This window comes from Trichosurus vulpecula, chromosome 6 (genome assembly GCF_011100635.1).
Source record: "Trichosurus vulpecula isolate mTriVul1 chromosome 6, mTriVul1.pri, whole genome shotgun sequence".
Taxonomy (NCBI): domain Eukaryota; kingdom Metazoa; phylum Chordata; class Mammalia; order Diprotodontia; family Phalangeridae; genus Trichosurus; species Trichosurus vulpecula.
In genome coordinates this window covers 249,204,972-249,218,789 of record NC_050578.1, presented here as the reverse complement: position 1 = coordinate 249,218,789, position 13,818 = coordinate 249,204,972, and positions in this window count along the sequence as shown.

Sequence of the window (13,818 nt, the reverse complement as noted above, 5' to 3'; positions counted from 1 at the left end):
CTGCCTAGAGAATTCCTTATATCCTGCGGTTCCGGACCTTTTAGGCACATATGAGATTCTCTTTGAAATCATAAATTCTGCCTTCCTAATATAGAGTCATAGGAAAGGAACATAGGTTATGAAAGTAATAAAATTTAAAAAGACTCTCCTTTATATTTTTGATAGAATTTATTTTGCCTGTTCAAACTCTAAGAGAAAAAAATGTACAAAAATGAAAAGAATATTGATTTGGAGTTACAACACTTGAGTTCAAATCCCTACTTTGCTTCCATTTGACCTTGAAGTCACCACTTACCCTCTGTGGGTTTGTTTCCTGATTTCTAATATGAATAAGTTAAACCATCTGACCTCTAATGTCTCCTCTGGCTCTAATTCTATAATCTTATATTCTGAGCAAAAAGGGGAAAATATTCCCATGTCTTTAGAAAATGTTGGATCTTTTTTATGTGGCAAATCATTTTTTTTTATCTTTTGTCATTCTGGAGAGACCTCAAAATAATCAAATTATAATGTCCTAAATACACAGCAAGTCTATTAAAAATAGACATTTTCTGCTAGGAAAAGAAGGTAAAAAATAGAAGCTGAGAAAAGATATTATGACATAGTAGAAATAACTATAAATTTGGAATCATGTAATGTGGGAGGTGGAAGATTCTGTGAGGCAAATAATCCCCATCCTTATGGAATTTAGCTAAATTTCATTGTCATGGTCACGAACTCATATTTTGTACAATCCAGGTTCTTCCATTAAAATGAGACATTGGCCCATTACTAGCTCTATCTCGCCACTTAAATTCTTGATAACCCCTTATTTCTATTTTGTTAAAGTGATTGTAATTTCTCAGTGACTTCTCTATCCTTATTGAATCTTCCCTTGTAACAAAGAAGTAGAGAGGAGTCAAACAAATTAACATATTGCCCACATCAGACAACAAATGCTTCATTTTGATCAAATAAATGTTGAAAGAAAAAAAGATTCATTACCAATCCTTTGAATTCATGACTGGTCACCTCATTAATCAGAATTTTGACATCTTTCAATAGTTTTCCTTTATTTTATTACATTAATAGATTTCATTTTTCTTACTTATGCATATTTTGCTCTGTATCAGTTCTTAATGACCTCCTAAGATTCTGTGATCATTGTATTATTACGTGAGTTCATCAGCTTTCTCCAATCTATGAGTAACCACTATATTTCCAGCTCTACTACTACAAAAAAGTGTGTTTGTGTTTCATATAAAATGAGGTGCTTAAACTGCATCTTGATACAAAAATTCTATCTATGAGGCAAAAATCAGGAGGGAGTTCATTCTAGGAATGTGCAAAGTCAAGATATGAATTGTCGTTTGTGATGAAGAGAGGGAAGATCTGTTTAAATGGGCCACAGGGTATGGGAGAGAGATGAATAGCCAACGAGGCTTGAATAATAGGTTGAGACGAGAATGTTTAAGGTTTTGAAAACTAAACAACAGAGTTTAGTTATTTTTTCACTTATATGTCTATTTCTTCATTCATTGATTTGTCTGCTTATTATTATTATTATTGTTTTAATCATGAAAGCAACAGAGAGAGGACTTTTTTGAAAGATATTTGGGGATGTTAGGTGACAGTGCATGGAGCAATGGGCCTAATGTCAGGAAGGCCAGAGTAGAAATCTAGCCTCAGTCACTCACTAAGTATGTGATGTTAGGCAAATCACTTAAGTGCTATTTGCCTCAGTTTCCTCATCTGTAAAATGAGGATAATAATTGTTCCTACCTCACAAGGTTGTGAGGATCAAATGAGATAATATTTCTAAAGTGCTTATAACAGTACACGCCATACAAATTTGGTGATGGTGATGACAGTGATGGTGGTGATGTTGAGGAATGATATAGTCAAATCTAGACTTTAAGAAGATCCCTTTGGGGCTGAGGGGCAGGGTTACCATTCTAATAATCTAAATTTCCCTTGATGTGTGTCTGAAGTAAGCTGGTGGCTATAGGAATAGAGAGAATGTGCCAGAGGTAAGAGATGTTGTGGGGAAAGAAATGGCAAGATTTGGCAGGTGATTGAATATAATATTGAGCATGAGTGCTAGTTAGGTCTTTTCCTGTTTTCTTCTGTAGGGCACATAAGATGTGTGGGTCCCCTGTAGATTACATGAATTTGCACATAGGTTGTCTAAATGTAGTTTCCTAGGAGAAATGCATGACAAGATACCTCTGGAATTTTGCCCAACTCTCTCTAAGGGGGACTTTGATTCTTGCCTGAAGGGAAGCAAGAGAAGGGAACACAAGCCTTGCCATTAAATCCTCCTCCAAAAGATAGCGTATTAGACTAGATTCATATGTATATCTTCCTTATATTTATGTTTATATAGGTATGTATACACATTTGTGTATAAGTACATATATACATGCATATATAAGTATATGCATTTATAGCTATATAATATGTATATGTGTATATGCATGTATATACATATATAAATAAGTATTCACACATACACACACCATAATATAAAATTTATATGCATACATAATCATACATACTATACACATATATACATAAACACTAAATAGAGGAAATTTCTGTTCTTTGGTTCTCCTGGTCACTATCCCTTAAAGAGAACATGTATAGTTTATGTCTGAAGCTTTGTTTCCTTCCCATAAAATTCTACTTACACAAAAGATCATCACAGATAGTGCATAGCAAATAAAGTCATTTATCCAAGGAAATAGCAAAGAGAAGTCAGAGAAGATCAACAGATTAGGATATATTAACCAAGGCAAGGAAAGAAAGGGCCCTTCTCCTGAAAGATGAGATCACATGAGATACAGAGAGAGAGAGAGAGAGAGAGAGAGAGAGAGAGAGAGAGATATCCCTTATATAGAGAGTCACTCTGGAAAACAGGAATGTATGATATGTGCTGGGAACTTGACATTCCCCTATCTCCATTCCAAAATCTATTTTCTTTCTTTTCAGTTTTCTCCCTGCAGAGGTTCTTGAACCATCTATTTTTTCACTTAAAGCAGGGAAGGATATAAAGGTCTCCTTTCCCATGCTCTAGAGGAGAGGTGTCAAACATGCAACTTGCAACACTCTCAAGTGGCCAAAAACAAATTAAAATGTAGTTGGAAAATTATTTAACAAGATAAAATACAATTAAACAAAGAAAGCATTGCGTTTTAAAATTAAGTCTCATCTTTTATAGGAAGCCTTTCACCCTCTAGTTTCTACTACCATTCCTCTGTCATAGATTTCCTATTAATCCTATACATACCTATGCATATATGTGTATACACATATATGTACATATGTTTATACATATATATGCATACAAACATGTGTGTATGTATGTGTATATACGTTTGTTTGCATGTTGAATCGTTAAATTGTAAGCCCCTGTCTTTTGCTTCTTCTTGTGTCCTCAGTTATTAGCACAATGCCTAGCCATGGTAGGTGCCAAATAAATGTTTATTGGTTGATTGATTGAAATAAATATGTGCCCCCCATGGATTGTAATACATGGATGATTAGTTCCCATTTCTATTTGGGGTTGATGGCATTGCTCTAGGGCAATCTCTTCTCCCAAAGCAGCTAGAAAACTAATATTCTGTAAGTATCTACTATATGACAGGTATAATGCTAAGTGCTGGGTATGTAAAGAAAGGTGATGCATCCATTCCCTGTTCTCAAGAAGCACAGAGTCTAATGGGAGAGACAAAGTACAAACAGAAATATTGGATTAGCGAATTTCTTGGGATCCTTCTAGTTCTAAAAATATAATATTGTTATTTTTATACCAATCAATCTGATGACAGAATCAAACCTCTGAATGTATTCCCTCTTACATTCTCAGTTTTATGTTGTGGCATACCATCAAAGCAATACTCTCACCATGTCTCTATGCTCCACCCCAGTGTGGTAAAATTAAATACATACAAAGATCATACATACATACATACATGTATATGTATATATGTGCGTACATTATATATACATATATACTTTCAAGTATACACCAAATTTATCTATGAAAATATGCCTTTGAATATGTCTTCCAGAATTTGACCAATTTGTAGAACTAGATGTGTTAATGGACCCTAGAAATTATAGTGACAGGCATAAGATAAATGCAGAACAAGAGAAATTTCACCTGTATAGTTAGTTTTCAGTTTTATGACTAATGGCTTCACATTGTTCCTCAGATATAAAGTTCAACTCTGGACTCCTATAGAGATGTCAGTGCCTTAAATGCCCAGCTTATGGACAAGACTAACTCTCTGACATTTAAAAATGATTTTGCCCTTTACTCATTGGGAACATTTTCATCTCTTGCCATATTATACTCTAAGGTAGAATTTGGATCCACATGACTTTCAGATTCATTGGAAGATAGACAATCTTGTGCCAATAAATCTGCTACTTCCCCTAGGACAACCCCAGGAGATCTGATTGTATAGCCTTGGCAAGATAAAATTAAGGATATGGAGAGAAGTGTCTATTTATAGCCACTAAATTACATTCTATAAAGAATAGTGACAAGTTAAGAAGAAGAATAGTAGTAGAAACATCCAGAAAAATCATAGCAGATTATGTGTGTATAAGAGTAGGAGTTTGAACCTGTGACCTTAAAAGTCTCAAAAAATATGAAAAATAGATGTGAGGTAAACCACTGATTATATAATCATAATTAATATAATAATAGCACATATGACCTTGTGAATATCATTGATATTTGTTTTGATTAAACACATAAGTAAAATGTGACTCATTCAATAAGAACAGGCTGGGAGGAGAGGAAAGAAATAGAATTGCTTATTTCAAAGAAATGCTCATAGATAAATAGGTGGTAATTGGCTAATTAGCCAGGTGATGGAGAGGGAAAGGGAGACAGAGAGACAGAGCTGGACAGAGACATAGAGAGAGAATATATGTGTGTGTGTGTATCTATCTATCTATCTATATGTATATGCATGTATGTGTGTGTGTGCATGTATATATATATATATATATATATATATATATATATATATATATATATATATATATATATATATATATATATATATATATATATGACTATGTGTATAGTTTCTATTCAGTATTCATTTCCTTCTCCCACTAGCAAAACAGGTTTCATGTTTTTCTTTCCCACCCACTTGCCCTGATGCTCAGTATTATAAAGTTGTATCTGCTCAAGATTTATTTTACAAAAGACTATAGATATTAATTTGTAAAATATAGTGCATGAGTTCTCAGCCTGGGGTCCAAAAGCTTATTTTTTTATTTATTATTTTGATTCTTTTATTTCAATCAGTCTGGTTTCTTTTGTATTATATGCAGTATATTTTACCTTTTTAAAAACATTATTTGAAAAAAAAACAATCCACAGGCTTCACTAGACTGACTATAAAAAGGGTCCAGATCATAGAAAAAGGTTAAGCATATTTTATTTTGAGCTGAGAGGGAGGGAGGGAGGGGGAGGAGCCTGCCACAGGCAAGGCACTGTGTTAAGTGCTTTACAAACATCATCTTATTTAATTCTCACAACCGTGGGGTGTGGATGTTATTATTATCTTCATTTTACAGTCGAGGAAATGATGTTGAATAGCTTTCCTAGATTCACCCATCTGGTAAATGCAGGAGAGTGGATTTGAACTCAGGTCTACCCTGACTGAGTCCCAGTTTTCTGTCCATTGTGTCACCTGACTACCTCTAGTCATTTATTCTAAGCACTTCATCTTAAAGATGAGAAAACTTGAAGCCCGTAGAGATGAAAAAGTTGAGGTTGAATCTAGATTTTATGAAAATATAGGGCAAATCTTGGAAATTACAGCAAATGATGAGCTACATAAAAGTTCAGTTAGCTGGATTTAAAACTAATACAAATTGATTGAAAGGCTGAGCCTAAAGACTAGTCCATAATGATTGGGTGTCATTTTCAGAAAGTTGCATTAGGCTGGTAATCATGTCTAGAACTAGAGAAGGGACAGTTCTACTATGCTATGAACTAATCATAGAATAACCAGAAATCTTTGTATTCATTTCTGGTTATAGCATTTAGAAAGTTTGTTTTTAAACTGGGGATTGTTTGGAAGTGAGCCAGAGGAGTGAAGAAGTCTCTCAAATTTAGACCATATGAACATCAGTTCAATGAATTGGGAATCTTTGGCCTGGAGAAAACAAAGAGGATAGTAGCTACGTTCAAGTATTTAAACTGGCATTTCGAGCGGAATTAGACTCATTTTGTTTGTCCCAAAAGGCAGAACTAAAAGCAGTGAGTAGAAGCTGCAAATACACAAATTTGAGTTGGAGCTAAAGGAAGGGAAAACTTCCTAACAGTTAGAGTTATCCAAACTGCTGCTTGGGGAGGTAGTTGCTTCCCCCTCATTGGGGATCAACAAGAGAAGGCTGTATGACTGCTTTCCAGAGGTGTCATAGAGGGATTTTTGTTCAGATAGAAGTTGGATCAGATGGCCTCTGGGATCACTTCCTACCCCAGCCCCCTGAGATTCAGTAATTCTGTACTTCAGCAAATTATGATGATCTCTACATAGTCATACAAACTTTTTTGAGGGGGAAAATAGCCCTTTGTCATAGCATATACCCTATTACAAGTCCATTTTCTTCCAAAAATGTTTTTCTCTATTTGCCCCACTTGTCTTTTTCTTTGAAATTTCTCCCTCTTTGTGTAATAAATTGCAGAATCCATTTGGCTTTTACATTAGCAAAAGACACTGAATTTTATACACCCTAAGCCCCACCCCTACCTCCAGGTGGTATATTTTCTTCCCAGAGACCATATCAGTGAGTTTACAACTGCCAGCATCAGGTCAATGAAATAAAAGATCTGTAATTACTTTCCTATTTCAGAATGTATTTTCAGTATCAGCAGAATACAGGCTGTCTCCTCCTCATCTCCCCTCAGTCCTAGCTCAACATTCATTAATGCTATACTCAACATGAGAGAACTCAACTATTGATAAAAAACACATTTTTAAAGCATACTATCATTAAATAATTAAAACAGAGTAGTTACTACCTCACCACACTGAAGTAAAAGAAATATATGGGGATGCAGGGGGATGAAGCAAATTTTTAAGCACAGATCCTTTCTCTAATTCAAATATTTTGAGTTTTAAATTAATATTTTTACATTTGGGTTTATGCTCCATCATTTTACTGAATAAACAATCCTTTTAATGAAATTTATACTGCCTCGATTTTAATAGAAAAGGAAATATTGCTATAAATTGTTTATTACCAGAACACCTTGGCAGAAACATGAAAAATAAATATTCACATATACAAATGTTTTTTTTAAAAAGTGGGAGGAGCATGGGAGCCAGCTTAATTAGCATCCAGAAAGAGCAACTTACAATTTTATGTTTGAGATTAACTAAATATATGCATACACACATACATGCATAATACAGTGTGTGTACTTGTATATGTATATATTTATTCATATATGTGTGTAAGTAGTGATGTTTAGTAGTAGTAACTGAGAGCTAGCATTTGTGTAGCACTTTAAAGTTTGAAAAGGTCATTACAAATATTTTCTCAAGTTATACTCACAGCAACTGTGGTACAGAGATATTATATTTATTCTCATTTTACAGATAAGGAAACTGAAACAGAGAAAGGCCAAATGACTTGCCCAGTGTCACATATATGGTACAAGTATGTAGTTGGATTTGATTCTGGTCTTTCCGACTCAAGGTCCAGCATTCTATCCACAGTGCCACCTGGCTGAGGATATATTGTGCATGTGTTTATATTTATATCTATATCTAAAGATAGGTATCTAATAGATTTATCAATCATGTATATAGATATCAATCATATATGTGCATTTATAAATTTGCATATATACACTATATATGTGTGTGTGCATGTGCATTGTGTAAATATGGATATATCTATTTTGTTGTTCAGTCATTTTCAGTTGTGTCTAATTCTTTATGACTGCTTTTGGGGTTTTCTTGGAAAAGATACTGGAATGGACTGCCATTTCCTTCTCTGGATCATTTTATAGATGAAGAAACTGAGTCACCCAGGGCTAAGTGACTTGCCCAGGGTCACCCAGCTAATAAGTGTGTGTGGCTGAGGCTGGATTTGAACTCATGAAGATGAATATTCCTGAATCTAGGCCTAGCACTATATTCACTGCACCACCTCTATAGAGAGATCTATGATATTTTTCAATAGATAGATATAGATATATTTTGTCTAATAAAAAATCTAAATATCTTTCTTAGGAGGAGTTACATATACTTTTCTTATTCAAGGAAAAACTGAGGATCAGCAATTGGGAGCAGCACAATGAAGAGCAAAGAGTTCGTCTCAACTAAAATTGTGATTAAAAAATTGCAAACAGAAAGCCCTCAAGTATGATTACCATTTCATCTTCATTTCCCAAGGCAGGCCTGTTTCTAAGTCATCAGGTACATATTGTGTTTCTAGGTTTTAAAGAAATCCAGAGCAGAACCAAGATGGGGCTTGAAAACAGGCACTCATTTAAGCTCTCCCCCAAATCCCTCCAAACACTTGTAAAATGACTCTAGGGCTACAGAAGCCACTAAATAACAGAGGGAAACAAGTCTCCAGCCCAACACATCCTGAATGGTCTCTGGGAAGGGTGTATCTCACAGCATTGGGAGTGGAGCACAGCCCACTGTGGACCCCACCAGGACAGACCAGGCTGGGAGTAGACCTGGCAGAGGAGGCCTCAGCACCCTGAATCACTGAGCTATACCAGTTACCAGACTTCTCAACCCACAAATGGCAAAGACAACTGAGCAGGTCAGTGGGAAAACTGCTGGATCTGGGTGAGAGAAGTGGGCAGTCTAGCCCCAGCCCCGGGGTTAGTGGAGGTGGTGCAGGAGCAGCAGCAGGAAGCTCCAGTGGTTGCTTCCAGAGCTCCAGCAGCAGCTGCTTCAGGAGCCCCTGGCCCACACAGTGGGAGGAATCAAGCAGCAGATCAAAGCGGGAGTGCAGAGGCAGGGTCCTCTTGCTTTGCCTTGCTTGGATCTGGGTCACAGTCCTAGTTGGCAGTTCTTGGGGGAACAGGAGCACTGGTGTGGCAGAGCTTGTGGTGACTGCTGAGAGGGGATCCTCTTGGTAGTTACACGGCAGAAAGGAGTGCTTGCACTTATGAGTAGCACAGGCCAAGAGAGGAGCATCATACCACCTCAGAATAGAAGGAGCTCTGAAAATAGCAGCCCCAAACCCCTGAACCTTGGGACAAAGCACTCTTCACTCTGAAAGCAGTCATACAGTGAGAAAAAGCTCAAAAGTCAAGTAATTGGCTGGGAAAATGAGCAAACAGCATAAAAGGTCTCGGACTATAGAATCTTTTTTGTTGACAAAGAAGATCAAAACAAACGTCAAGAAGAAGTCAATGAAGTCAAAGAGCCTACATCAAAAGCCTCCAAGAAAAACATGAATTGGTCTCAGGCCATGGAAGAGCTCCAAAAGGATTTGGAAAATCAAGTAAGAGAAGTAGAGGAAAAATTGGGAAGAGAAATGAGAGTGATGCAAGAAAATCATGAAAAACAAGTCAATGATTTGCTACAGGAGACCCCAAAAATACTGAAGAAAATAGTACCTTAAAAAATAGACTAATCCAAATGGCAAAAGAGCTCCAAAAAAGCCAATGAAGAGAAGAATACCTTAAAAGGCAGAATTAGCCAAGTGGAAAAGGGTGTCCAAAACACCACTTGAAAAAAAATACCTTAATTAGAATGTAGCAAGTGGAAGCTAGTGACTTTATGAGAAATCAAAAAATCATGAAACACAACCAAAAGAATGAAAAACTGGAAGACAATGTGAAATATTTCATTGGAAAATCCGCACAGACCTGGAAAATAGATCCAGAAGAGAATATTTAAAAATTATTGGACTACCTGAAAGCCATGATCAGAAAAAGAGCTTAGACATCATCTTTCAAGAAATTGTCAAGGGGAAGTGCGCTGATATTTTGGAACCAGAGGGTAAAATAGAAATTGAAAGAATCCACTGATTGCCTCTTGAGAAAGATCCCAAAAAGAAAACTCCTAGGAATATTGTAGCCAAATTCCAGAGTTTCCATGTCAAGGAGAAAATATTCCAAGCAGCCAGAAAGAAACAATTTGAGTGTTGTGGAAACATAATCAAGATAACACAAGATCTAGTATCTTCTACATTAAGGGACTGAAGAGCTTGGAATATGATATTCTGGAGGTCAAAGCAGCTAGGATAGAAACCAAGAATCACCTACCCAGCAAAACTGAGTCTAAAACTCCAAGGCAAAATATAGATTTTCAATAAAATAGAGGACTTTCTGGCTTTCTCAGTGAAAAAACCAGAGCTGAATAAAAAATTTTACTTTTGAATACAAGAATCAAGAGAAGCATGAAAAGGTAAATAGGAAAGAGAAATCATAAGGGACTTACTAAATTTGAACCATTTGTTTGCATTCCTACATAGAAATATGATATTTGTAACTCATGAAACCTATCTCAGTATTAGGGTAATTGAAGGGAATATACACATATATGCATATATATATATATATATATATATATATATATATATATATATATATATACATACATACATACATACATATATATATATATATAATATAATATATGTATATAGACAGAGGGCATAGGGTTGAATATGAAGGGATGATATCTAAAAAAAGTTAAGGGGTGAGAAAGGAATATACTGGGAGAAGGAGAAAGGGAGAGATAGAATGGGGTAAATTATCTTACATAAAAGTGGCAAGAAAAAGCTGTTATAATGGAAGGGAAGAGGGAGCAGGTGAAAGGGAATGAGTGAATCTTGCTTTCATCGGATTTGACTTAAGGACAGAATAACATACACACTCAATTGGGTATTTTACCCTACAGGAAAGTAGGGGGAAGGGGATAAGGGGGGATGATAGAAGGAAAGGCAGATTGCGGGAGGAGGCATTTAAAGGCAAACACTTTTGAAATGGGACAGGGTCAAGGGAGAAAACTGAATAAAAAGGGACAGGATAGGGTGGAGGGAAATATACTTAGTCTTTCACAGCATGACTGTTATGGAAGTGTTTTGCATAATGGTACATGTGTGGCCTATGTTGAATTGCTTGCCTTCTTGGGGTGGGTGGGTGGGGAGGGAAGAGGGGAGAGAATTTGGAGCTCAAAGTTCTAAAAACGAATGTTTAAAAAAGTTGTTTTTACATGCACCTGGGAAATAAGATATACAGGCAATGGGTGTAGAAATCTATTTTGCCCTACAAGAAAGTAAGAGGAAAACTGTTGGGGTGGGTTCACAGAAGGGTGGGCAGACTGGGGAAAGGGGCAATCAGGATATATGCCGTCTTGGGGTGGTGGGGGAGGGTAGAAATGGGGAGAAAATTCGTAACTCAAAATCTTGTGGAAATCAATGTTGAAAACTAAAAATATTAAATAATAAAAAATGAATTAACAAAAAAGAAATCCAATAAAGTCCTCTCAAGTCACCTAGAAAGTTTTCTCTGAAATTTTATCATAAATGTCTGTAATTTAAGAATTTTGTTGTTTTGTTTTGTTTTGTTCATCCCAACATTGAAAGGGAAATCAGCCACTCACTTTCCTCCTTAAAATAATATTTTATTTTTGAATTCATCTCTAATCCAGGTAAAGCAATCCAAATAATCTCTTTGGCCCTTTTCTCACTGACTCTACTTCCAATTCTATTCATGTTTTGCAGACTCTCCTTTGGATGTATATATAAAGTGGCTGCCCAGTTCTTTGGAAATTTAACATTTGAACTTTGTTACAATAATGACCTTAGAAGACTAGAATGATTGATGACACTGAATAGACCATTTATCAATTCCTTACTATGTTCAAAATGTTTGCATGTCAATGCATCACTTCCCTGATGTCATAGTCCTCTTTAAGAATGAAGGACAACCAACAATGTGCTAAGTATTGCAGATAAATTTATATCTCCATGATTGTTCCTGGATATTACTGTCAATTTATTATAAGCCAATACTGTTTAGCATATAGACCACTGGATTTGACAGTGTGGTTCAATTGAATTAAAGTTGTACTTGGAATAAGAGAAACTGAGGTTCAAATCCTGATTTCCACTTACTGAACAACTTTAGCCAAGTCACTGAATCTTAACTATAAAATCAGAGAATTGAATTACATGACCTCAGTTATCTCTTCTATTTCTAAATTTATGGTCTTAATCTGGCATACATAAAATGCTTAGTAACTCTTGTTAACTTTGATGAGGTTTCAAAATTGTAAATTATTTTAACTTTCTGAATTGTCTCCTCATTTTTAATGCAACTGTCAAAATGCCTGTACTATCTATCTCACAACTATCCCATAAGATTATTGTGAGACTGAAGAGAATGAGAGTACACACACAAGCATACATATAGGTGTCTAGATATATGTATATATATACACATATATATGTATATATACATATATATGTATATATACATATATATGTATATATACATATATATGTGTATATATACATATATGTATATATTTACATATACATGTGCACACATACCAACATATATGTATGTGCATATATCCATATATACACACATTCATACACACATATTTATCATAACTTAGCTCAGTTCCTATGAAGCACAGTTCCAAGTTCCGACTCCCAAACCCACCTAATTCTCAGGACTTATGCCCAGGTTTTGCACTTGGAAGTTGCAAGTGTGTTTTATAGAAACTGAGCTAAATTATGAATCAAATCTCCTTCCACTCCCCCCACTACTGAGGTGTCATGGAGGAGGGGATTAAGACCTGAAACTGTGGAGTAAGTTTATTTGTTTTTAATTATACCTTTGAAGTTAACATTTCTTTATAAAAGCTATTTGTGCCATTAATGACTAAATGAAAATGAGATGCAGGACAACTCCTACATTTGAGAGAACATCATCAGGAGAGGCAGAGCCATTGGAAGTTAAGAAAGATATCCTCACACCCTTTAAGGGTACCAGGGAACCCTAGGAGCAGAGTGAAAAGTAATATGCCTGGCCTTAGGTCAGTGCAGGCCAGGGTAATCGGTGCTATACATCCAAGATATGTGAACTCTAAATGGAATGTGGTTGCAGAGGGAAGACATTAACAGCTGGGGGACTGGGAAAGGCCTCTTAGAGAAGGCAAGGTTTAAGCAGAGTTTTGAAGGAAGACAGCAGTTGGAAGTAAGGAGAGAGAATATTCAAGGAGCAAGTAGGTCAGGGTTGTTGGATTATAGGGTGTGGAGGGTAATGAAATGTAAGAAGACTGGGAATGTAGAAAGGGCACAGATTATGAAGGTCTTTAAATGAGAAGAAAGAACTTTTCATTTCCTTTTGTGGGTAATAGGAAGTGACTGAAGTTTAATAGAGAGGAAACATGGTCAGACTTAATGAAGGAAAGTCACTTTGGTAATAGGGATAGACATGAGGAAGGGAGTTAAGTTAGAAGAGTATTTCAGTAGTCTAGGTGAGAGATGATGAAGGTCTGACCATGGTAATGGAATATAGATAGATATTGAAAGACATATATAATATGTGTATGTATATATATACATGCATGTTTGTACATATATATGTACATACACATATATCTATCTATAGATATATAAGAGATTTTGTGGAAGTAGAAGTAATAAGATTTGAAAACAAAGTGGATATGTGGGACATGTGGAGGTGATGATGACATATGGTTTGTAAGCCTCGGTTAAGGGCAGGATGATAATATCCTTGACATCTATAAGGAAATGATGAAAACAGAGAAGGTTGGGGTAAGGGACAATAGGTTCTGTTTTGTATAGGTTTGT